Genomic DNA, 23,890 nt, shown 5'->3' on the forward strand with positions numbered 1-23,890 from the left:
GCACCCTGGACTCTCCACTATGGGGTTCCACAGGGGTCAGTTCTGTCCCCCATGCTGTTCAACATCTACATGGAACCATTGGGTGCGGTCATCCGGAGTTTTGGAGTGCGTTGCTGTCAGTATGCTGATGACACGCAGCTCTATTTCTCCTTTTCCTCTTCTTCAGGTGAGGCTGTCAATGTGCTGAACCGGTGCCTGGCTGCGACAATGGACTGGATGAGGACTAATAAACTGTGTTTCAATCCAGACAAGACTGAGATGCTGCTAGTGGGTGGTTCTTCTGACCGGATGGTGGATGTCCAACCTGTCCTAGATGGGGTTGCACTCCCCCTGAAGGAGCAGGTTCGTAGCTTGGGGGTTCTCCTAGAACCATCTCTGTCACTTGAGACTCAGGTAGCCTCGGTGGCATGGAGTGCCTTCTATCAACTTCGGTTGGTGGCCCAGCTACGCCCCTAACCTTGCTTCAGTTGTCCATGCTCTGGTAACCTCCAAGTTAGATTACTGCAGTGCACTCTACATGGGGCTGCCTTTGAAGATGGTTTGGAAACTGCAGCTTGTGCAAAATGCAGCGGCCAGATTGGTAACAGGGACCAGACGGTCTAAACATTTAAAACCGATTCTGGCCCACTTGCACTGGCTGCCTGTATGTTTCCAAGCTCGATTCAAGGTGCTGGTTTTGACCTATAAAGCCTTACATGACTTGAGACCACAATACCTGATGGAACGCCTCTCCCGATACGAACCCACCCATATACTACATTCAAGATCAAAGGCCCTCCTCCGGGTGCCTACTCTGAGGGAAGCTGGGAGGCTGGCAAGAAGGGAGAGGGCCTTCTCAGTGGTGGCCCCCAAATTGTGGAATGATTTTCCTGACGAGGTGCACCTGGCGCCATCACTGTTATCTTTTTGGCGCCAGGTCAAGACTTTCCTCTTCTCCCAGGCATTTTAGCATGTGTTTTTAAATGGCTTTTTAAAAATGTGTTTTTAATTTTGTGTATTTGTTTTTAATGTTTTTAATTGTAAACAGCAATGAGTGCTTCGGCTATGGGGCAGTATATTAATGGAATAAATGAATAAATAAATGATATGCCTGTATCTAAATGTGTGTTCACCCCACAGGTACGACCCCAACATACATATGTAAGAGAAATTAGATCTTGCTGGATATAAATGAGCCCCAGCCCTAATGAGCGTCCTCTTTCACTCTCCTACACCCTAATGAAAGAATTTCATCCAGAAAATTGCACTAAAAGTGTCATTTTTTTACATGGAACATGAAACAGAGAACATGGAGCTACATCCCTCAGAGAAAAAAAGGGGTGATCTGCAGGCAGCAATTTATTTGTATATTTAGACACCTAATCTTAAACCGTGAGTAGGGATGTTGAATAATAAACAGGGGAATTCATTTTCTTTCCCTGGTTCATGCTTCTCACATTCCATGTGTATGTCGTACAACTCCGGACTCTCCTTTCGCATCTGTGCGCATCAGCCTCTGGGCTTCCTTTTGGCTTTGACCCAGCTGCGTGATTAGTCACAGCGCTACTCGTACTTGTCCTTTGTTCTTCCCCAGTAGCTCGGTGAGTGCCTTCTGACCTGGGGGGTCTCATCTTCCAGCACTATCTCGTGTTGCACTTTGTTCATAGGGTTTTCATGGTAAGAGGTATTCAGAGGTGGTTTGCCATTGCCTTCCTCTGAGTTTGGAGGCATCTTAGTGTGGTGTCTCAGCTTTGACCATTCCGCCATGGGTGCCCCTGCTAGGAGTCTAGCCTCTTGGTCTAGACTCCTGACGGCATTGCTCTCAGCTTCTTTGACACTCTCAAACCCCCTCACCACGTTAAGGTGTGCATCCTAGAGGGGGATGTGAAAGTTGGACCGTGAAAAAAGTGGATGAGAAAAATAAACTCATTTGAAATGTGGTTTGGAGGAGGTACCATGGACCGCGAAAAAGACAAATAATTGGGTGTTAGATCACACTGAACCAGAACTATCACTAGAAACCAAAATGATGAAACTGAGGCTATCATACTTTGGACACATCATGAGAAGACAGGATTCACTAGAAAAGACAATAATGCTGGGAAAAAGAGAAGGGAGTAGAAAAAGAGGAAGACCAAACGAGATGGATTGATTCCATAAAGGAAGCCACAGACCTGAACTTACAAGCTCTAAACAGGGTGATTTATAATAAATGCTACTGGAACTTATTCATAGGGTCACCGTAAGTCGTAATCGACTTGAAGACACATAACACACAAACACATCTACCCAGAACAACTACACAGATTCGTGATACGGAATGGGGAGAGGGAGAGAGAGAGGAAAAGGGGGGCCTGGTAACTTTTTCGTAGCCGGGAGACATTGCCAAGTCAGGACAGCAAGTTTTGCCTTGCAAGGGGTAAGCCATCCCCTTGGAACAATCAGGCAATAGGACCCTCATCCCCCTGTTGATGCTGCGACCAGCAGAGGGAGCTCGGGTGTGAAGATTGAAAGAGGTTCCTTGGAGCAAATCTTGCTACTGAACCTGATCATAACTTTGCTTTAAATGGGTTTGAGATCCCATTGGATCCAGTGTGAACCAAGAGATGGGAGTGGGTGGAGTGGAGGTGTGAAGGTGACTTGACAAAATTCTTTTGGGATCTGCTCTCTTGGATGGAAGGATGGATTCTCCTCCTTTGTGAATATGGAAATACCTTTCCTTCCTCTGAGAAAAAACAGGCAGTCTTTTACTGTGCATATTTTCATTACATTAACACCTCTGCTTGTTTCAAGGAGATACGTCCTCAAAGGGCAAATAACTTGTATGTCACCAAACATCCATTTACCACTGCTGGAACCAGGGAATCTGGTTTCTGGGGTGGATCCCAGGGTCACAAGCGAAGGGAGACTGGAGGGAGACAGATCAGGCTTTGTATCTTGGGGGACAAAGGGGGGGCATCCCCTCTGCGCAAACATGGCTATGTTAACATCCAATGCCAGTCCTTCTCTAAGGAGAAGACCCATTGAAATGAATGAACTGAAGTTAGTCATGTTCATCAACTTCAGTGGGTCTACTCTGAGTAGAAATTAGTTGGATACAACCCTATCTATTCTTCCCTTGCCCCCCCCCATAAGAAGCTGTAGTTTTGACTTGGCAAAAGGGGAGGGGGGTGGAGAGTCCTGGAAAGGAACCAGGATGGCCTCAATGGGGCTGCCAAATCTAATGTTGCTGTCTTTTAAGTCAGTGTCCATAGACTGATTAAAATAGACTGACACACACACTTGCCAACTTCTGGGTTGACTTACAGGGCTATCCTAACCATGTCTACTCAGAACATAAGTCTGATTGAATTGAATGGTGCTTACTCTCAGGTGAATGGGGTGAGGATTACACTGGATGCTTTGCTTTTTTTTGTAGGGGGGAGCGCAGTGTGTCTTCATGCAGATCAATGAAGCACAACGTTTCTGAATGCAATGGGTTTAGGGAGGGAAGGGCTGCCGACCCTTCTGTCGAGCTGATGGTTGATTTTGGCTGCAACCTGGAGGACGTTTTGTATGGGGGATTTGGGCCTAGACAGCAAAACCAGCCTCCAACCAAAAGCAACCAGAGAGGGAAAGGGAGGGAACTGAAGTCTTCCACTGTGGGAGTTTAAAGCATCAAGGCTCAAACTGTTCATAGTCCCTTTGGTTGGAGGAACCTAGGCAGCTGCCGTGTACCGAGTCCGGCCATTGGTCCATCTAGCTCAGTGCTGTCTACACTGACTGGCAGCAGCTCTCCAGTGTTTCAGACAGGGAATCCTTCCCAGTCCTACCGGGAGATCGAACCTAGAACATTTGGTATCAGCCCTTCCCCACAAAGAAAGCTGTCTTATGCTGAGTCAGACCATTGGTCAGAAGGGGCCAGTAAGGCCATCAAGTCAGTGCAGGAATCCAGTTTAAAGCATACCTGACAGGTGGCTGCCCAGCTGCCTCTAGAATGCCTCCAGTCCAGTGTTGGAGAGCCCACCACCTCCCTAGGTCATCGGTTCCATTGTCATACCACTCTAACAGTTAGGAAGTGTTTCCTGAAGTTCAGCCAAAATCTGCCTTCCTGCAACTTGAGACCATTATTCCATGTCCTGCACTCTGGGATCGAGAAGAGATCTTGGCCCTCCTCTGTGTGACAACCTTTCAAGTACTTGAAGTACTGCAATGTAAATGTACTGCCTTCAAGTCGATTCCAACTTATGGCGACCCTACGAACAGGGTTTTCATGGTAAGCGGTATTCAGAGGGGGTTCACCCTTGCCTCCCTCTCAGGCTGAGAGGCAGTGACTGGCCCAAGGTCACCCAGTGAGCTTCATGGCTGTGTGGGGATTCAAATCCTGGTCCCCCAGGTCATAGGCCAACACCTTAACCACTACACCACACTGGCTCTCAGTACTTCAAGAGTACTATCATACTATCTCCCTTCAATCTTCTCCTCTCAAGGCTAAACATGCCCAGTTCTTTCACAAGCCTTTGATTTATATCCCGCCCTTCCTCCTAGCAGGAGCCCATTTAGATACACAAGGCAGCTAAAACCACCCTTGAAAATTTAATGCTCTGATCAGAACATTGAACAGTATCTGACAGACACAAAACACTGAAAAGAGATTGGGAACGGCCGTAGCTCAGTAGTAGTGCATCTGCTTTGCGTGCATAAGGTCCCGGGTTCAATCCTCCCTCCCTGCATCTCCAGGTAGGGCTGGGAGAGAAGCTTCTCTGAAATGTGGAGAGTCGCTGCCAGTCAGTGTCGGGAATGTTGACCTAGATAGACAGATAGTCTGACTCAGTATCCTGGGCTCGTAGGTAGAAAATACAAAACGACTTCACCGAATTGCAACCCGAGTTGGGCCAGTGAATGAACACGCCTGGCAGCTGGATGCACAGTTCGGAGATGGGACGGCTGGTGTGGATGCAAAATGTTACACCACCGCCAACTGCACTGAAGCCCAGGCAGCGAAGGCGGCCCCCTGTGCTAAACCCAGCCTGACCCAATCCCAGTCCTGACGTGTCCAATCATCCCAGGCAGGAGGAACTTAGCAAGGAGGGCAGAGAGCTGGAAGCGGGTGGGGGGGGCAGGGTCGAGTTTTTGCTGCCTCCCCCCCCCCGTAAATCGATACTGCAAACTTCAGTGGGGCTCCGTGCTTTTGAAGGGGAAGGGGCTTGCAGAGAGGGAAGAGGGAGGAGGAGCTCCTGCCATTCAGTCCTCCAACGGGTCAAGGAACGGAGCTCTGGCTCCTAGAGAGGCAGGACGGTTTAGAGGAGGGAAGGAAGAGCACATTGAAGGGGAGGAGGGGGACTCTTCACTCCTGACCCAGGAAGAAAAGGGAACGACAGACTCGTCTGTGGGATCGGCCCTTCTGGATAAGCCTCTTTGGGGCTGGGAGATTTCTCTGCCGCTTCGTTAAGGCTGCCAAACTCTAGGCAAGGCTGGGAGGGTGTGCTGCGAGGTTTCTGCCGGCAGGGGGAGATAGAGGGGCCTCTCCTTGTCCTCCATTCGCTATTAAGAGCAAAGAGGGGGCGGAGCCTGGAGCGCGCCGAGAGGTGTGTGCAGAGAGGTGCAACGAGGGGGGCCAGAAGGGGTTTGTTTCCCCCCCTCCTGAATGCACAGACAGTGCAGCGGGGAAAGGAGGGGGGCTTGGAGGAAAAGCAGGGAAGGCCCCCCTCACTTGGGGAATTGGCCGGAGCTCAGGGGCGGGGAGCCCGCTTTGCATAGAGAAGGTCCCACCCGCGCCATCCGTCTCCGGGCAGGGTGGTAGAGTTAGAGGTGAAGCTGGAAAGATACAAAGGGAGGCCTGCTCTATCCGGAAGGTATGGCTTGGGGACACTCGTCTAGAAACCTGATGGGGCACCAAAATCTGTTGGACTGTTAATGCCGAGATCCTCTTCATAAGAACATAAGAAGAGCCTGCTGGATCAGGCCAGTGGCCCATCTAGTCCAGCATCCTGTTCTCACAGTGGCCAACCAGGTGCCTGGGGGAAGCCCGCAAGCAGGACCCGAGTGCAAGAACACTCTCCCCTCCTGAGGCTTCCGGCAACTGGTTTTCAGAAGCATGCTGCCTCTGACTAGGGTGGCAGAGCACAGCCATCATGGCTAGTAGCCATTGATAGCCCTGTCCTCCATGAATTTGTCTAATCTTCTTTTAAAGCCGTCCAAGCTGGTGGCCATTACTGCATCTTGTGGGAGCAAATTCCATAGTTTAACTATGCGCTGAGTAAAGAAGTACTTCCTTTTGTCTGTCCTGAATCTTCCAACATTCAGCTTCTTTGAATGTCCACGAGTTCTAGTATTATGAGAGAGAGAGAAGAACTTTTCTCTATCCACTTTCTCAATGCCATGCATAATTTTATACACTTCTATCATGTCTCCTCTGACCCGCCTTTTCTCTAAACTAAAAAGCCCCAAATGCTGCAACCTTTCCTTGTAAGCGAGTCGCTCCATCCCCTTGATCATTCTGGTTGCCCTCTTCTGAACCTTTTCCAACTCTATAATATCCTTTTTGAGATGAGGCGACCAGAACTGTACACAGTATTCCAAATGCGGCCGCACCATAGATTTATACAATGGCATTATGATATTGGCTGTTTTATTTTCAATACCTTTCCTAATTATCGCTAGCATGGAATTTGCCTTTTTCACAGCTGCCGCACACTGGGTTGACATTTTCATCGTGCTGTCCACTACAACCCCGAGGTCTCTCTCCTGGTCAGTCACTGCCAGTTCAGACCCCATGAGCATATATGTGAAATTCAGATTTTTTGCTCCAATATGCATAATTTTACACTTGTTCATATTGAATTGCATTTGCCATTTTTCCGCCCATTCACTCAGTTTGGAGAGGTCTTTTTGGAGCTCTTCGCAATCCCTTTTTGTTTTAACAACCCTGAACAATTTAGTGTCGTCAGCAAACTTGGCCACTTCACTGCTCACTCCTAATTCTAGGTCATTAATGAACAAGTTGAAAAGTACAGGTCCCAATACCGATCCTTGAGGGACTCCACTTTCTACAGCCCTCCATTGGGAGAACTGTCCGTTGATTCCTACTCTCTGCTTTCTGCTTCTTAACCAATTCCTTATCCACAAGAGGACCTCTCCTCTTATTCCATGACTGCTAAGCTTCCTCAGAAGACTTTGGTGAGGTACCTTGTCAAACGCTTTTTGAAAGTCTAAGTACACTGTGTCCACTGGATCACCCCTATCTATATGCTTGTTGACACTCTCAAAGAATTCTAATAGGTTACTGAGACAGGACTTTCCCTTGCAGAAGCCATGCTGGCTCTGCTTCAGCAAGGGTTGTTCTTCTATGTGCTTAGTTAATCTAGCTTTAATTATACTTTCTACCAGTTTTCCAGGGACTAACTGGCCTGTAATTTCCGGGATCCCCTCTGGATCCCTTTTTGAAGATTGGCGTTACATTTGCCACTTTCCAGTCCTCAGGCACGGAGGAGGACCCAAGGGACAAGTTACATATTTTAGTTAGCAGATCAGCAATTCATCTTACGCTCAGGTTGTCAAATGTGTAAATAAAACCATATATCCTAAAGACACCACAGTCTCCGCTGTCCTGCATTCCAGGGAAACCAAACCCTGGGTAAGCGATGGAGCATCTGGAAGTCTCTCATCGCTCAGAGATTGAGATGCACACAAAAATATGCATGAGACATGATGAAAAGGGCTCAATAACACAGCCTGAAATGGGAGACAAGTTGAAGGAGAGACTCCGTGGTGGGCAGGAAGGAGAGGCTTTGCAGAAGCCGGATTGGAGGAGAGATGGGAGGGGGACCGAGGTGGCTGGGTTAATTGGAGGCAGCAAAGGAGGCGAGACCTCCCACTCTCTGGCATGGAAGACAGTCTGGAAGAAATAGAGGAGGGGTCTGAGAGAGATTTAAGGCCTTTTGCAGGTCAGGAATCCAGAAGCAAACTGAGCATGAAAGGAAACAGCCAAGGAAAGAGACGTTCCGTTTATTTGTTTAGAGCCTTTACCACTCCGCACAACCTTTGGACTGCTTATAATATTTACATCCCTCACCTCCACATTTGTATAAAGGAGAACATTCCTCCAACCCCGTCTCTCCCCTGCAGGCTCTTGAGAGCTGTTTCCATTTTAGCAAAGTCTATGAGAGTCCCAGATGTGGCCTAGTTGATTTCTCCATCTCGCCCACAGGCAGCACAATGGCCTCAGAGGCACCATCCGGATGGTCTCCTCTTCGGAGCAGAGTGGAAAGAGGTGCTGGGCGGCCGCCTCAGGTAAGGGAAAGATCTGTGGGGGAGAGGCAGAGAGGACAGCCTGGATGCCTCTCTCTGGGCTGGGTGGCAGGGAGAGAATCTGCCTTTTTGGCTTTTAATGGTACTTAAGAAGAGCCCCGAAGCTGGACCAGGCCAAAGGCCCACCTAGTCCAGTATCTTGTTCTCACAGTGGCCAACCAGATGCCTACGGGAAGCCCCTGAGCAAGCAGGACCCGAGAGCAAGAGCACTCTCCCCTCTTGTGATTCCCAGCTGCTGGTATTCAGAGGTAGAACACAGCCATTGTGGCTAGTAGTCCTTGATAGTCTCATTCTCCATAAATTTGTGTAATATTTTAAAGCCATTCAAGTTGGAGGCCATCACTGCAAGATCTCAAAGTGGCCTAGTTATAGGGGCTGATACATCAACAAAAGGCCTCATGCAACTACCCTGTGACCCCGTCCCCTTTCAGATTGGGAGAATGGAGCATGTTGAAGAAATTACATTTTCCTCCTCTTCTTCTTCCAGGCTCTCTTGACCTTTGAGGAGGTGGCTGTGTATTTCTCCGAGGAGGAGTGGGCTCTGCTGGATCCTGACCAGAGAGCTCTGCATAGGGAAGTCATGGAGGAGAATTACCTGATGGTGGCCTCTCTAGGTAAGGGCACCTTTTGGTTTCTTGCCTGATAAATGTGGAAGGTGTGAATTTAGTATTTGTGCCATTGAACCCTGCACTGCAGGGATGTTGTGATGGAAATAGGTGTCGGGAGCTGAGTGGGAGAGCACCTGCTTTGCATGCAGAAGAATCTTGGTTCAGTAACTGGCATCTCCAGCAGGGGGAGGGGAATGAGCCAATAGCAGATGGTGAGAAAGGTCTTTGCCTGAACTCCTGGAGATCCCGTGTTAGTTGCAGTAAACAAGGCTGGACTAGATGGAGAAAGATTCTGACCTGGTATAACACCGCTTCCTAAATTCCTGGGGGGAGGTGATCATTCCGTGCGACCCAATCTGTGCTTCCTGCTATTAAAAATCATCATTCAGTGAGAATTCTGTAATTGCGGAATAAAAGACAGTGAATCCTGATGATAGCATCCCATCTGCATCATCAAGCATTTTTGTAGCAGCAGGAGATAAATGCATAGATGCTGAATTCAGTAATTCAAGCAGCGAGAAAGGACTGTTAAATGGTGATGGAAAAGCAGAGAGCAGGATTGAAGCCAGGCCAGATGATTCTTATCTACCTGTTTCTATTGTAAACTGCCCTGCGGATTGTGGAAAAAAGGTGATATACAATAAATTATCAAAATGAATGAAAATAAAGAAAAAGAACCAGCTAATAGCCAAGCTGAAAAAATAAAACAAAATAATCAACTAATAATGGAAACCAACAATACACTATATTATTACTCTGTTCTGTTTCCTCCCTTATTAGCTGCAGTAATATAGGTGCTTGTGTGTGTGTTGCATAATGTGGATGCATATGTGTGTGTGTATTCTATCTAAAACATGATGTGTGCAGGATAAAAGACCTAAACTACCCCTATTTGTACATTTGCTTTTGTAGAATCACAGAGTTGGAAGGGGCCTATAAGGCCATTGAGTCCAACCCCCTACTCAGTGCAGGGATCCAACTTAAAGCATACCCGACAGGCGACTGTCCAGCTGCCTCTTGAATGCCCCCCGTGTTGGAGAACCCAACAGCAGGCCTTATGCAATCAAAATTATACCTCTTCTTCGTTTTAAACTGCTCCGTTTGGAATGGCTGAATATTTTGGGGTCAAAAGTAACTAGTCTTGTCCATTTCCTTGAAAGGATCGTACCTCTATTCTTGTTGGGAAGGAGAAGTTCCGGTGATCCACGAACCCAAAGAAGAGGAGACATCAGCAGGTAGATGCTTCGCTGTTTTGTGGGGCCCTTCTGGGTCTGGGATTTTTCAGTTCCTGTGTGATATCATTGATGGTGGATTAAACCATCAGGATGAGAGTTCTCCTGAGGACATCATAGGTGCCTGTAACAATGTAAGAAGAGCCTGCTGGATCAGGCCACTGGCCTGTCAAGTCAAGCATCCAGTCCTCACAGTAGCCAACCAGATGCCTATGAGAAGTGCGCAATCAGGACCTGAATGCAACAGTTGCCCCACTGGGAGCACAGTGACTGTCTTAAAGAGGCAGAGTCCTCTTTGTAGCAGCCTCCTCCCTCTAAAAATCGGTTTTTAAGGGAGTGGGGTAGGCTGCTTCAAAGGCCCCTTTTGCTGATCCAGAAGAGGACCGCTCCCCTTATTCCATGACTTCTACGATATTCAGGAGTCTTTGGTGAGGTACTTTGCCAAAAGCCTTTTTGTAGTCCGAGTACACTATGTCCACTGGATAACCTCTATCTATATGGTTGTTGACACTCTCAAAGAACTCTAAATGGTTAGTGAGACAGGACTTTCCCTTGCAGAAGCTATGCTGAAACTACAGCAAGCCTTGTTCTTCTCTACACTTGGCATTTTATCTTTAACAATTACATTCCACCAGTTTTCCTGGGACAGATATTAACCTAACTGGCCTGCTGTTTCCACGATTTCCTCTGGATCCCTTTTTTAAAATTCATGTTACATCAGTCATTTTCCAGTCCTCAGGCATGTAAGCTGGCCTTAAGGAGAAGTTATTTATTTTTGTTAGCAAATCAGTAGTTTCACATTTGAGATCTTCGGGAACTCTTGAGGGGACGCCATCTGGACCTGCCGATTTGTCAGTTGCTATTTTGTCAATAAGGCTTGGAACGTCATCTCGCATCACCGTTACTTGTTCAGGCACAGGGATCTGGCATCATCTGAAACCCTGCAGAACAGCTGCCAGCCAGTGTAGACACTACTCAGCCAGAGGATCCAGTGGTCCGATTCAGTATTAAGCAACTCCCTGTGTTTCTGTATTTCTGTCTGACCATCACTTTTAACTGCCATCAAATTCATAGGAACCAATGGGCAATGAGCGTTACCCAGTTTGCCTCTTCCGCTGGCTTGCTGCCCTTCTCTTCCCCCTCACCCCGCTTCTTGTTGCATATTATTTTAGAAATCTGTATCACAGTTGCGTTACAGTAGGAGGAAAAACCAGACACATGTCGGCTTAGTGACATCAAGTGGTATGTGGACCAGAAAGGAATTCATGTTGTTGTGTGAGACTGTAGAATAATCAGGGAACCTTCATTTCAGCTGGGCAGACAGGGAGAAATGGGGAGGATTGTGGAGATGTAAAAGTCTGAGAAGCAGCTAATTGGGATTGATCTGTGATGAAATTCTTTGTTTTTTCCTTGAAAGTCCAACCTATTTTTTTCCTCCCCCTCAGTGGATGATGGGCAGAATAATGAGAACTATACGGAACCAGAGATGATGTCATCGGTAATAGCCAAGTGTGGAGCACAAAAAGAGGAATTTGTAGATGATGGGGAACCAAAAAAGTCTGACAGAAATCAGTCAAGGAACAAGAGGAAGAAATCCTCTATTTCCCAGATTTTGCATCGGAGAACGTACACAGGAGAGAAACCATTTAAATGTATGGAGTGTGGAAAGAGCTTCAGGCATAGAGGTAAACTTACTGTACATCAAAGAACCCACACAGGAGAGAAACCATTTAAATGTATGGTGTGTGGAAAGAGCTTCATTGTGAGAAATTACCTTACTGTACATCAAAGAACCCACACAGGGGAGAAACCATTTAAGTGCATGGAATGTGGAAAGAGCTTCAGTGTGAGCAGTAACCTTACTAAACATCAAAGAAGACACACAGGTGAGAAACCATTTACGTGCATGGAGTGTGGAAAGCGCTTCAGTGATAGGGGATACCTTACTATACATCAACGAATACATACAGGAGAAAAACCATTCACATGCATGGAGTGTGGAAAGAGCTTCAAGGTGAGTAGTGACCTTACCGTACATCAACGAACACACACAGGGGAGAAACCATTTAAATGCATGGAGTGTGGAAAGAGCTTCAAGATGAGTAGTGACCTTACCGTACATCAACGAACACACACAGGGGAGAAACCATTTAAATGCATGCTGTGTGGAAGGAGCTTCAGCCGCAGCAGTACACTTACTTTACATCAACAAACACACACAGGAGAGAAAGCATTTGAATGCATGGAGTGCGGAAAGAGCTTCAGCCGGAAAGGTAACCTTACTATACATCAAAGAACCCACACAGGGGAGAAACCATTTAAGTGTATGGAGTGTGGAAAGAGCTTCAGTTCAAGTACTGAGCTTACTGTACATCAACGAACACACACAGGGGAGAAACCATTTAAGTGCATGGAATGTGGAAAGAGCTTCAGTGTGAGTAGTAACCTTACTAAACATCACAGAAGGCACACAGGGGAGAAGCCATTTAAATGTATGGAGTGTGGAAAAAGTTTCAGTCAGAGCAGTAAACTGACTGTACATCATCGAACACACACAGGGGAGAAACCATTTAACTGCATAGAGTGTGGAAAAAGTTTCAGTCAGAGCAGTAAACTGACTGTACATCAACGAACACACACAGGAGAGAAACCATTTAAATGCATGGAATGTGGAAAGTGCTTCAGAGATAGGGGAACGCTTACTACACATCAGCAAGCACACACAGGGGAGAAACCATTTAAATGCATGGAGTGTGGTAAGAGCTTCAGGCAGAGCAGTTCACTTATTGTACATAAAAGAACCCACACAGGGGAGAAACCATTTAAATGTATGGTGTGTGGAAACAGATTCAGGCACAGCAGTTCACTTACTTCACATCAAAGAACCCACACAGGGGAGAAGCCATTTAAGTGCATGGAGTGTGGAAAGAGCTTCAGTCAGAGCAGCAAACGTACTGCACATCAACGAACACACACGGGAGAAACCATTTAAGCACATGGAGTGTGAAAAGAGCTTCAGTGTGAGTAGTGATCTTGCTGTACATCAATGAATACACATAGGGGAGAAACCCATTTAAGTGCATGGAATGTAGAAAGACCTTCAGTTGCAGTAGAAACTTTACTAAGCATAAAATAACTCACACATAGGGGAGAAACCTTTTAAATGTATGGAGTGTGGAACGAGCTTCAGTGTATTAGTGAGCTTGCCATCCATCAATGAACACTCATTGGAGAAACTATTTAAATAGTTTATAGAAAGAGCTTCAGTCAGAATGGCATCTTACTGTACATCACAGAACGTGCACAGATGAGAGACCATTTAAATGTCTGCAATGTTGGAAGAGCTTCACCCAAGCAGTGTAAATCCCCTCTTCTCATTCCAAACCCAAAATATCCCCAAAATGCCCCCTTTGTTGGGATGTACGCAGCTTAACTTATGCTGGTCTAGGTTGATCAAGCTGAACCCTGGCTGAGCTGGGTTGGGCTGACTGAGTCATGGCTGAGCCAGGATGATGAGCTTATACCTGCATAGCCTGGCTGAGCCAGGACCCATCTAGATCAACCAGATATCTGCCATATCCTAACTCTCCTCAGCCCAGCATAAATACCTATAGGCAGGGCCAGCTACAGGAATGTGGGGGCCCTTGGGCATTAGCCTGCCCCGGGTCCCTCCGCTCCCCTTCCGTGATCCCGCAGATCGCGAGATAAGACCTTCCAAGTCACCCGCCACCCCCTGCCATCCCCCCCACTTCACCTACTTTTCTCTGCTGTTCATTGCGGCTACACGCACTGCGCACACAGGGTTGCCATCAATCAAGATGGTGGCCGAGGTTTCCTTAAGGGATTGAAGCCTCTGCTGCCATCTTGGTTGATGGCATTCAGCGCGCGCATTGCTGCCATCAACCAAGATGGTGGCAGAGGCTTCAGTCCCTTACAGAAAGCTCAGCCGCCATCTTCATTGATGGCAACCCTGCGCGCGCAGTGCACGCAGCCGCAAAGAATAGCAGAGAAAGGTAGGGATGGCGGGTGGCTTGGAAGGTTTTGTCTTGCGATCTGTGGCATGGCTCGTGCCGCAGATCACAGAAGGGGAGTGGAGGGCCCCTCAGGGGCTCCTGTAGCTGCAGGGCCCTTGGGCCAGTGCCCAACCTGGCCACCCCTTAGAACCGGCCCTGCCTATAGGATTTTGCCCTTAGTGTAAGCAGTAGCCTTACTAGAAATCAGGGAACTCTCTTCAGATGCGTGGAATGTGGAAAGAACGTCAGTGTGAGCCTTACTTTAAATCTTTAAACTAGAGGAATTCAGGTGAGCCAGTGTAGAATTTAGCAGTTAGGTTTGTAGTTAATTTTAATCTTGCAGACTACAAAGATTAAAGCCCTATACACCTTAGGACCAGGATACCTAAAAGATCATCTTACCTGTTACATACCTAACCAGTCACTGATCTCTATAGGGGAGGGCCTCTTGCATATTCCATCTCATCAACAAGTCCATTCTGTATTATTTATGTATTTATTTATTTCCATTTCTATACCGCCCTTAGCCTATGGCTCTCTGGGCGGTTCACAGCAAGGAATAAAATACAATACAGTAAAATAAAAATCAGGTAAAATCACTAAAAACATACAGCTTGAGCATTTAACAACTTGGTATAGAATTAACTTAACAATAAACATTAAACATTAAAATGCCTGGGAGAATAAAAAGGGTTTAACCTGGCACCGAAAAGATAGAAGAACGCAGTCTTTTATGTGGTGGCACCTACCCTTTGGAATTCCCTCATGATACTTTTCAGACAGGCGGTGTCTCTGTTTTCCTAGGGGGCCTACTGAAGTCCTTTTTAAACAAACCTTTTAAGGAGATCTTTATCCCAGTCTGTTTTTGCATTGGCTTTTAACATGTTTTAATTTTTTTGATGTATGAAGTAGTGTTTGTTTTCATTGTTGGTGTTTTCAGGAATTTTATGGGTAGTGATTAATAAATGGAAACGAAACATAAACGATGCTAATCCTTGGATGCAGTGGCCACTTCAGTAGGTGCTTTCTTATGGTTTACTTTAGAGAACATTTAACAGTTGAATTTATTCATTTTCCTTTTTAAAATTGTTTTGTAAATGTTGATTTTTATTGATCATTTTAATGCATATTACATATTCTTCATAAACCACTTCACAATGAGATTTTATTTATAATTCAGCAGTATACACATTTTGTTAAAGACATAACTAAAATAAATTGTGTTTTTCTTTCAGTTTTTCCCACATGTAATCATGGTATCCTAACTTTTTTTTTGAATAACCTGATTTTGATTTTCCTTTCTTTTTTGTGTGGATTATGTGTTACGTGATATGCCTGGGTCTAAATGTGTGTCCACCCCACCATTACTACCCCAATATACTTATGTGAGAGGAATTAGTTCTTGTGCTGGAGATAAACATGTGCCATCCCTAATGAGTGTCCTCTTCCGCCCTCATACAGTTCAGTAAAAGAATTCACACCAGAAAATTGAACCCAAAGGATGGTTTTATTACACAGAAAATGAAACAGAGAGCATAGAGCTACATCCCATAGAGTCAAAAATGTGTGATCTGCAGGCAGCAATTTGTATTTTTATACACCTAATCTTAGAATAAAGAGTTCCTGTCTACCCAAAACAATTACACATATTTGCATTAGGGAAAGGGGAAGAGAGAGGAAGAGCACAAAAAAGAAGGCTAGTATCTTTCTTGGGACTAGAAGGAATCGCCAAGTCAGAGCAGAGAGTTTTGCCTTGCAAGGGTTAAGCCCATCCCATGGAATAATCAGGCAATAGGACTCTCATCCCCTTGTGGATGCTGGGTCCAGTGGAGGAAGCTTGAGAGCGAAGGGCGAAAGAGATTCTTTGGAGCAAATCTTGCTACCAAACCTTTTCCTAGCTTTGCCTTAAATGGATTTGAGATCCCATTGGAACCAGTGTGAATCGGGATGGGGGGGAGGGGGAGGGGAGGTATGAATATGACTTGACAGGATTCCTTTAGGATCTGCTGTCTTGAATGGAAGGATGGATTGTGTGTGTGTTATGTGCCTTCATGTCAATTACGACTTACAGCAACTCTATGAATCAGCAACCTCCAGTAGCATCTGTCATAAACCACCCTGTTCAGATCTTGTAAATTCAGGTCTGTGCCTTCCTTTATGGAATCAATCCATCTCTTGTTTGGTCTCCTCTTCTTCTACTCCCTTCTGTTTTTCCCAGCATTATCGTCTTTTCTAGTGAATTATGTCTTTTCATTATGTGTCCAAAGTATGATAACCTTTTATCATACTTTTGCCGCCTTGGTTTCCTGCTGGGAGGACGGGTGGGATATAAATGTAATAAATAAATAAAATAACCTCAGTTTCATCATTTTAGCTTCTAGTGATAGTTCTGGTTTAATTTGTTCTAACACCCAATTATTTGTCCTTTTTGCAGTCCATGGTATCCACAAAGCTCTCCTCCAACACCACATTTCAAATGAGTTGATTTTTCTCTTATCCGCATTTTTCACTGTCCAACTTTCACATCCATACATAGAGATGGGGAATACCATGGTCTGAATGATCCTGACTTTGGTGTTCAGTGATACATCTTTGCATTTGAGGACCTTTTCTAGTTCTCTCATAGCTACTCTCCCCAGTCCTAGCCTTCTGATTTCTTGACTATTGTCTGCATTTTTATTAATGACTGTGCCAAGGTATTGATAATCCTTGACAAGTTCAGTGTCCTCAGTTACATAAATCTTCTGTTGTCATTACTTTAGCCTTTTTGATGTTCAGCTGTAGTTCTGCTTTTGTGCTTTCCTCTTTAACTTGCATCAGCATTTGTTTGAAATCATTACTGGTCTCTGCTAGTAATATGGTATCATCTGCATATCTTAAATTATTGACATTTCTCCCTCCAGTTTTCATACCTCCTTCATCTTGGTTCAGTCCCGCTTTCCATATGATATGTTCTGCATACAGATTAAACAAATAGGGTGATAAAATACACCTGTCTCACACCCTTTCGGATGTGGAACCAGTCAGTTTCTCCATATTCTGTCCTTATACTACGCTCTTGTCCATAATATAGATTGCGCATCAGAACAATCAGATGCTGTGGCATTCCCATTTCTTTTGAAGCATTCCATAATTTTTCATGATCTACGCAATCAAAGGCTTTGCTGTAATCTATAAAGCACAGGGTGATGTTTTTCTGAAATTCCTTGCTCCGTTCCGTTGTCCAATGTATGTTTGTGATATGATCTCTGGTGCCTCTTCCCTTTCTAAATCCAGGTTCGATGTCTGTCATTTCTTGCTCCATATATGGTAAGAGCCTTTGTTGCACAATCTTGAGCATTACTTTACTTGCATGGGATATTAAGGCAATAGTTTGATAATTACTGCATTCCCTGGGATCCCCTTTCTTTGTAATTGGGATGTATATTGAACGCTTCCAATCTGTGGACCATTGTTTTATTTTCCATATTTGTTGACAATATTTTGTCAAAATTTGGACAGATTCAATCTCAGTAGCTTATAGCAAGTCTATTGGTATGTCATCTGTTCCTGGTGATTTGTTTCTTCCAACTATTTTAAGAGCAGCTTTTAGCTCGCATTCTAAAATTTCTGCTTCTTCATCATATGGTTCCTCCATGAATGAATCTGGCAATCCTGGCATCTCTTTTATAGAGTTCTTCAGTGTATTGCTTCCATCTTCCTTTTATTTCATCTCGGTCAGTCAGTGTGTTCCCTTGTTGATTATTCAACATCCCTACTCGTGGTTTAAATTTCCCTTTCATTTCTCTAATCTTTTGGAATAGGTTTCTTGTTCTTCCCTTTTTGTTGTTCTCTTCTGTTTCTATACAATAACTATCTCTTTGTCCCTGCGTACTAGTCGCTGTATTATTGTATTTAGGGTTCTAACCGTGTTTCTATCTCCTTTTGCTTTCATTCTCTCTTTAACCATTTAAAGAGTTTTGTCAGATCCAGAAATATCTTTCCTTCCTCTGAGAAAAATCAGGCAGACTTTTACTGTGCATATTTTAATTAAATTAACACCTCTGCTTGTTTGAACGAGATACATGCAAATAACATCACTTATATGTCACCTATCAGCCATCAACTGCCTTAGTCTCCTACTAGGAGGAAAGGCGGCATATAAATCTAATAAATAATAAACCACTGCTGGAGCCACAGAGTCTGATTTTAGGGGGGGTTTCCCAGTGCCATAAGTGATGCAGGTCAGAGGTCTGTTTCCCAGGTTGCATTGCGGTGAGCAAGACTAGCTCTGCTCCACTGAGATGAACCAGAGAAAGTTGGGTCAAGCCAGGTGCATTGTTGCAGACATGAATTTCTTTCATAAACTGAAATGTAGTCACTGGTCTTCTGCTGGTATATCTTAAGGACATTTTCCAAGCCAATGTCACTCTCTGGTCGATCTGGTCACAGCCGGGGACATTAAGGTCCTCACTTTCATCTGGTACTCATAGCAGGAAAGGAGTGAGGACTGCTTGTCGGGGTAAACATTTATGGACTAGATATATCAGTGGTCTGATTCACTAGAAGGCAACTTCAGACATGCACAATTTTCAGGAGAGGAGTGAGTAACCTGAGTTGTGAAGTTGTTAACAATACATCCCTCTAGTGTCTCTCTCAAAGGCAGAATGACTCTGAATTCAGAGTAACAAGCGGAGAGGAAGGCAGAATACTTTTAGGGATTCAGGCCTACACAGTTCCTTCAAATTAGCAAAAAGTTATTAACAATTCTCTGGCACATGATTTTTTCAAAAGCAAAGGGTTCCAAAGTAGCAAACAGACTAGGAGGTTTCTTAACACAGAAATGCAATTCAAAGAGCAACAGCATCACTTTTGATTTTTAAAAAAGATGTCACCTCAAACATTCCATAGTTTCCTGGCCCTTTCACAACATTATCTGAACAGCATCCGACATGAATCAGGGCGTAATATCTAATATGCACACATGAAACATGCAGAGGGAGAGAAGCCAAGGGAGTTAAGGAAGAGAACATAAGAAGAGCCTGCTGGATCAGGCCAGTGGCCCATCTAGTCCAGCATCCTGTTCTCACAGTGGCCAACCAGGTGCCTGGGGGAAGCCCGCAAGCAGGACCCGAGTGCAAGAACACTCTCCCCTCCTGAGGCTTCCGGCAACTGGTTTTCAGAAGCATGCTGCCTCTGACTAGGGTGGCACAGCACAGCCATCACGGCTAGTAGCCATTGATAGCCCTGTCCTCCATGAATTTGTCTAATCTTCTTTTAAAGCCATCCAAGGTGGTGGCCATTACTGCATCTTGTGGGAGCAAATTCCATTGTTTGACTATGCGCTGAGTAAAGAAGTACTTCCTTTTGTCTGTCCTGAATCTTCCAACATTCAGCTTCTTTGAATGTCCACGAGTTCTAGTATTATGAGAGAAGAACTTTTCTCTATCCACTTTCTCAATGCCATGCATAATTTTATACACTTGTATCATGTCTCCTCTGACCTGCCTTTTCTCTAAACTAAAAAGCCCCAAATGCTGCAACCTTTCCTCATAAGGGAGTCGCTCCATCCCCTTGATCATTCTGGTTGCCCTCTTCTGAACCTTTTCCAACTCTATAATATCCTTTTTGAGATGAGGCGACCAGAACTGTACACAGTATTCCAAATGCGGCCGCACCATAGATTTATACAACGGCATTATGATATTGGCTGTTTTATTTTCAATACCTTTCCTAATTATCCCTAGCATGGAAATTGCCTTTTTCACAGCTGCCGCACACTGGGTCGACATTTTCATCGTGTTGTCCACCACAACCCCGAGGTCCCTCTCCTGGTCGGTCACCGCCAGTTCAGACCCCATGAGCGTATATGTGAAATTAAGATTTTTTGCTCCAATATGCATAATTTTACACTTGTTTATATTGAATTGCATTTGCCATTTTTCCGCCCATTCACTCAGTTTGGAGAGGTCTTTTTGGAGCTCTTCGCAATCACCAAGTTCTAGAGGTTATCCAGGCTTAACAGTTTAGTACCAGAACCAAACTAGGTCTGCTCTGCACACATCTCTTAACCAATCTGTCGGTTAATTTAAATGACTGCACATATCTGTCCTCCAATCTGTTATGAAGTGGGCAGTTTGCATGGAAACCTACAATTCTCACATGCAATCCGTGAGAATCAATTCTAGACATATTTTCACGCTGAGGCCTGGATGCACCCCACAGCTTGGCGCCCCAAGAGTGAGACATAGAGATAAAGCAATGTTGTTCTTAACAGTGGCCAAGCAGATGCGACAAAGGGAAGCCCACAAGCAGGACCCAAATTCAACAGCAACAATTCCCCATTCATGGAAGGCAAGGCTATCATGGCTACTAGCCATAGCTCACTCAACCCTTCCACTCCTTTTGCCTTCCCAGGGGGAGCTGGGGAAAAGAGGCAGTGTGGTCTACTGGTTAAGAGAGACGTTGGGAGATCACGGTTCAAATTTCTGCCTTTTCCCAGAAAAGATCTCAAAGTGATTTCTCAGTAAAAACATCAATATCAATTAAAACTATTCCACACATAAAACCCATTCCACATACACAAACAATTAAAAACAATTCCTTATATAAAAACAAATGTCAAATTCAATACAAACACAGGCTGAGATCTCCACTTAAAAGTATTGTTGGAAAAGAAAGGTTTCAATAGGTCCCCAAAAGACAAGAGAGGCGGAGCTTGTCTTGGGATTCCAGAGGACTAGATGAGGCGCACACTACTAAAGGCCCGATTCCTGTGCCTTAAGGAATGGACCTGCTGAGGAAATCTGCAAGAGGCCCCCTCCTGCAGAGCACGGTGATCTTGGGAATATAAGAGGTGAGACTATCTTTCAGGCATCCATGAACAAAGACTCAAGTGAGACAGATCAGGATTTCTTTGTGTCTTTGGGGGACAAAGGGGGGGCATCTCTCCTGCCCAAACATAGCTACACTAACATCCAACGCCAGTCCTGCTCAGAGCAGAAGACCCATTGCAATGAATGGACACAACTAAGTTCTGGGTTGTATTCAGTGCTAGTCCTGCTCAGAGCAGAAGATCCACTGAAATGAATGAACAGAAGTTACCCAACTCCATCAACTTCAGTGGGTCTGCTCTGAGTAGACGTTAGATGCAACCCTACATTTCTTCATATTTCTTCCTCTATATGAAGCTGTAGTTTTTACTTTGCAAATGGGGAGGGGTGGGGGGTGAAGGGAAAGGAAGCAGGATGTTCTTGCCTTTAAACAATGTTTGAAGTCAGTGTCCATAGACTGATAAAACCAACTGACACACACACTCGCCAACTTCTGGGTTGACTTACAGGGCTATCCTAACCATGTCTACTCAGAAGGTACATCTGATTGAACTGAATGGGACTTACCCTCTGGTAAATGGGGTGAGGATTGCATTGGGTGCTTTGCTTTTTTTGCAGGGGGGGAGTGCAATACGCCTTCATGCAGGTCAGTGGAGCACAAAGATTCTGTAAGCAATGGATTTGGGTTTGGAAGGGCCACCAACCTTTTTGTCTACCTGATGGTTGATTTTTGCTGCAACCTGAAGGATGTTTTCTATGGAGGATTTGGGGCTAGACAGTCTCGAGCAAAAAGTGACCAGATGGGGAAAAGGGGAGGGGAATTGAGGCCTTCTGCTGCAGGAGTTTAAAGCATCAAGGCTCAAACTATTCATAGTCCGCTTGCTTGTAGGAACACAGGAAGCTGCCTTATCCTGAGTCAGACCACTGGTCCATCCAGCTCAGTATTGTCTACACTGACTGGCAGCAACTCTCCAGCATTTCAGGCAGGGAATCCTTTCCAGCTTTATCTGGACATGCTGGGGATTGAACCTCGGACATTCCATATGAGCCCTTCCCCGTAAAGAAATCTGCCTTATGCAGAGTCGGACTATCGGCCCACTTAGCTCAGGACTGTCTCTACACTAAGCGGCAGTCATAGAATCATAGAATCGTGGAGTTGGAAGGGGCCCAGAGGGCCATCAAGTTCAACCCCCTGCTCAATGCAGGAATCTGAGTGAAAGCATCCCTAACAGATGGCTGTCCAGCTGCCTCCTGAATGCCTCCAGCATTGGAGAGTCCACTACCTCTCTAGGTAATTGGTTCCATTGTCGTATGGCTCTAACAGTTAGGATGTTTTTCCTGATGTCCAGTCGAAATCTGGCTTCCTGCAACTTGAGCCCATTATTCCGTGTCCTGCACTCTGGGACGATCGAGAAGAGATCCCGGCCTTCCTCTGTGTGACAACCATTCAAGTACTTGAAGAGTGCTATCATATCTCCCCTCATTCTTCTCTTCTCAAGCTAAACATGCCCAGTTCTTTCAGTCTCTCCTCATAGGGCTTTGTTTCCAGTCCCCAGATCATCCTTGTGGCTCTCCCCTGAACCTGTTCCGGTTTGTCTGGAAGGTTCTAGAACTCCATATGCTAATTTATATGCTTAGATATGAAAATTTAGAAATAACTAGGGGCTGCTGCCCCTGCTTGCTTTGCTCGCCAACCCCTCCTAGTGCCGCCTAAGCCTGACACTTCCCTTTCCTGGGTTGTCAGGGCCCTCCCCCTCTCCTTGCCAGGCCTCTCCTGCCATCACATAGCTTGTCCGCTCCCCAAGTAAGTTGTCTTTGCCGGCCTGCCCTGCCCCCTACGTCATGCTGTACGATGTCATGACGGCACAACACCTTACCTTTTTATTATATAGTAAGACTAGGCATTTAGGTAACAAGGCAGCTAAAACCATCCTTAACACTTTAATGCACATATCAGAAAATTTAACTATTTCATAGACTGAAAAAACTGAAAATGGACTGGCAACAACTGTAGCTCCATGGTTGAGAATCTCATCTACATGGTTCCAGGTTCAAACCCCCCACTCCCGCATCTCCAGGTATGGCTGGGAGAGAACCTTCTGTGAAATTCTGGAGAGTTGCTGCCAGTCAGTGTAGGAAATATTGACCTCGATAGACCAATTGTCTAACTGGGCACAAGGCAGCTTCGTGGACTCCTAGGCAGACAATACAAATTGACTTCACCAAATTGCAGCGAGAGTTGGAATAATGAATAAATACATACATAAATAAAAAGGGTTAGCTACCTGCACAACTCAGGGTTCGAATAGCTAGCGTTGATACATATGTTACACAGTTATCAACTGCACTGAAAACCAGAAAGCGAAGGCAGCCCCCTGAGCTAAGTTCCCAGTCCTGATCGTCACAGGCAGGACAGAAGGAACTTAGACCAGATTTGCAGGGAGAGCCGGAAGCTGAAAAGGGAGGGGGCGATTTTGTTCTTGGTGCTGCAACGGCTCACCTGCCCCCCCCTGCAAATCGCTGGTGCACCTCCGAAGGGGTTCAGAGCTTTTGAAGCGCTCGGCAAAGGCCCGTGAGGCTGTGCAGGGGGAGAGGAGCAGGGGCTTGCAGGGAAGGAGGAGGGAGGGGGAAGTCCTGCCAGTCAGTCCTCCATCGGGTCAAGGAACCGCGCTCTAGCTCCTAGAGAGGCAGGGAATTTTGGAGGAGGGGGGGAAGAGCATATTGAAGGGAAAGAAGGGGGGGCTCTTTATTCCTAACCCAGGAAGAGAAGAGGATGACGACCCTCCCAGATAAGCGTCTTTGTGGCTGGGAGATTTCTCTGCCCGTTCGTTGAGGCTGCCAAGCTCTACGCAAGGCTGGGAGGGTGTGCTGCGAGCTTTCTGCCGGCAGGTGGCGATGGTGCGGCCTTTCCCTGGCCCCCATTCGCTATTGAGAGGAAGGAGGGGGCGGAGCCTGGA

The 23,890-nt window shown here is 45.7% G+C and overlaps 1 pseudogene; it reads left to right on the forward strand.

Moving 5' to 3' along the window:
- The first annotated feature begins 5,557 nt into the window (after positions 1 to 5,557).
- Positions 5,558 to 23,890, forward strand: part of LOC133381472 (zinc finger protein 420-like) — a 29,187-nt pseudogene continuing 10,854 nt past the window's right edge.

This window comes from Rhineura floridana, chromosome 3 (genome assembly GCF_030035675.1).
Source record: "Rhineura floridana isolate rRhiFlo1 chromosome 3, rRhiFlo1.hap2, whole genome shotgun sequence".
Taxonomy (NCBI): Eukaryota; Metazoa; Chordata; class Lepidosauria; order Squamata; family Rhineuridae; genus Rhineura; species Rhineura floridana.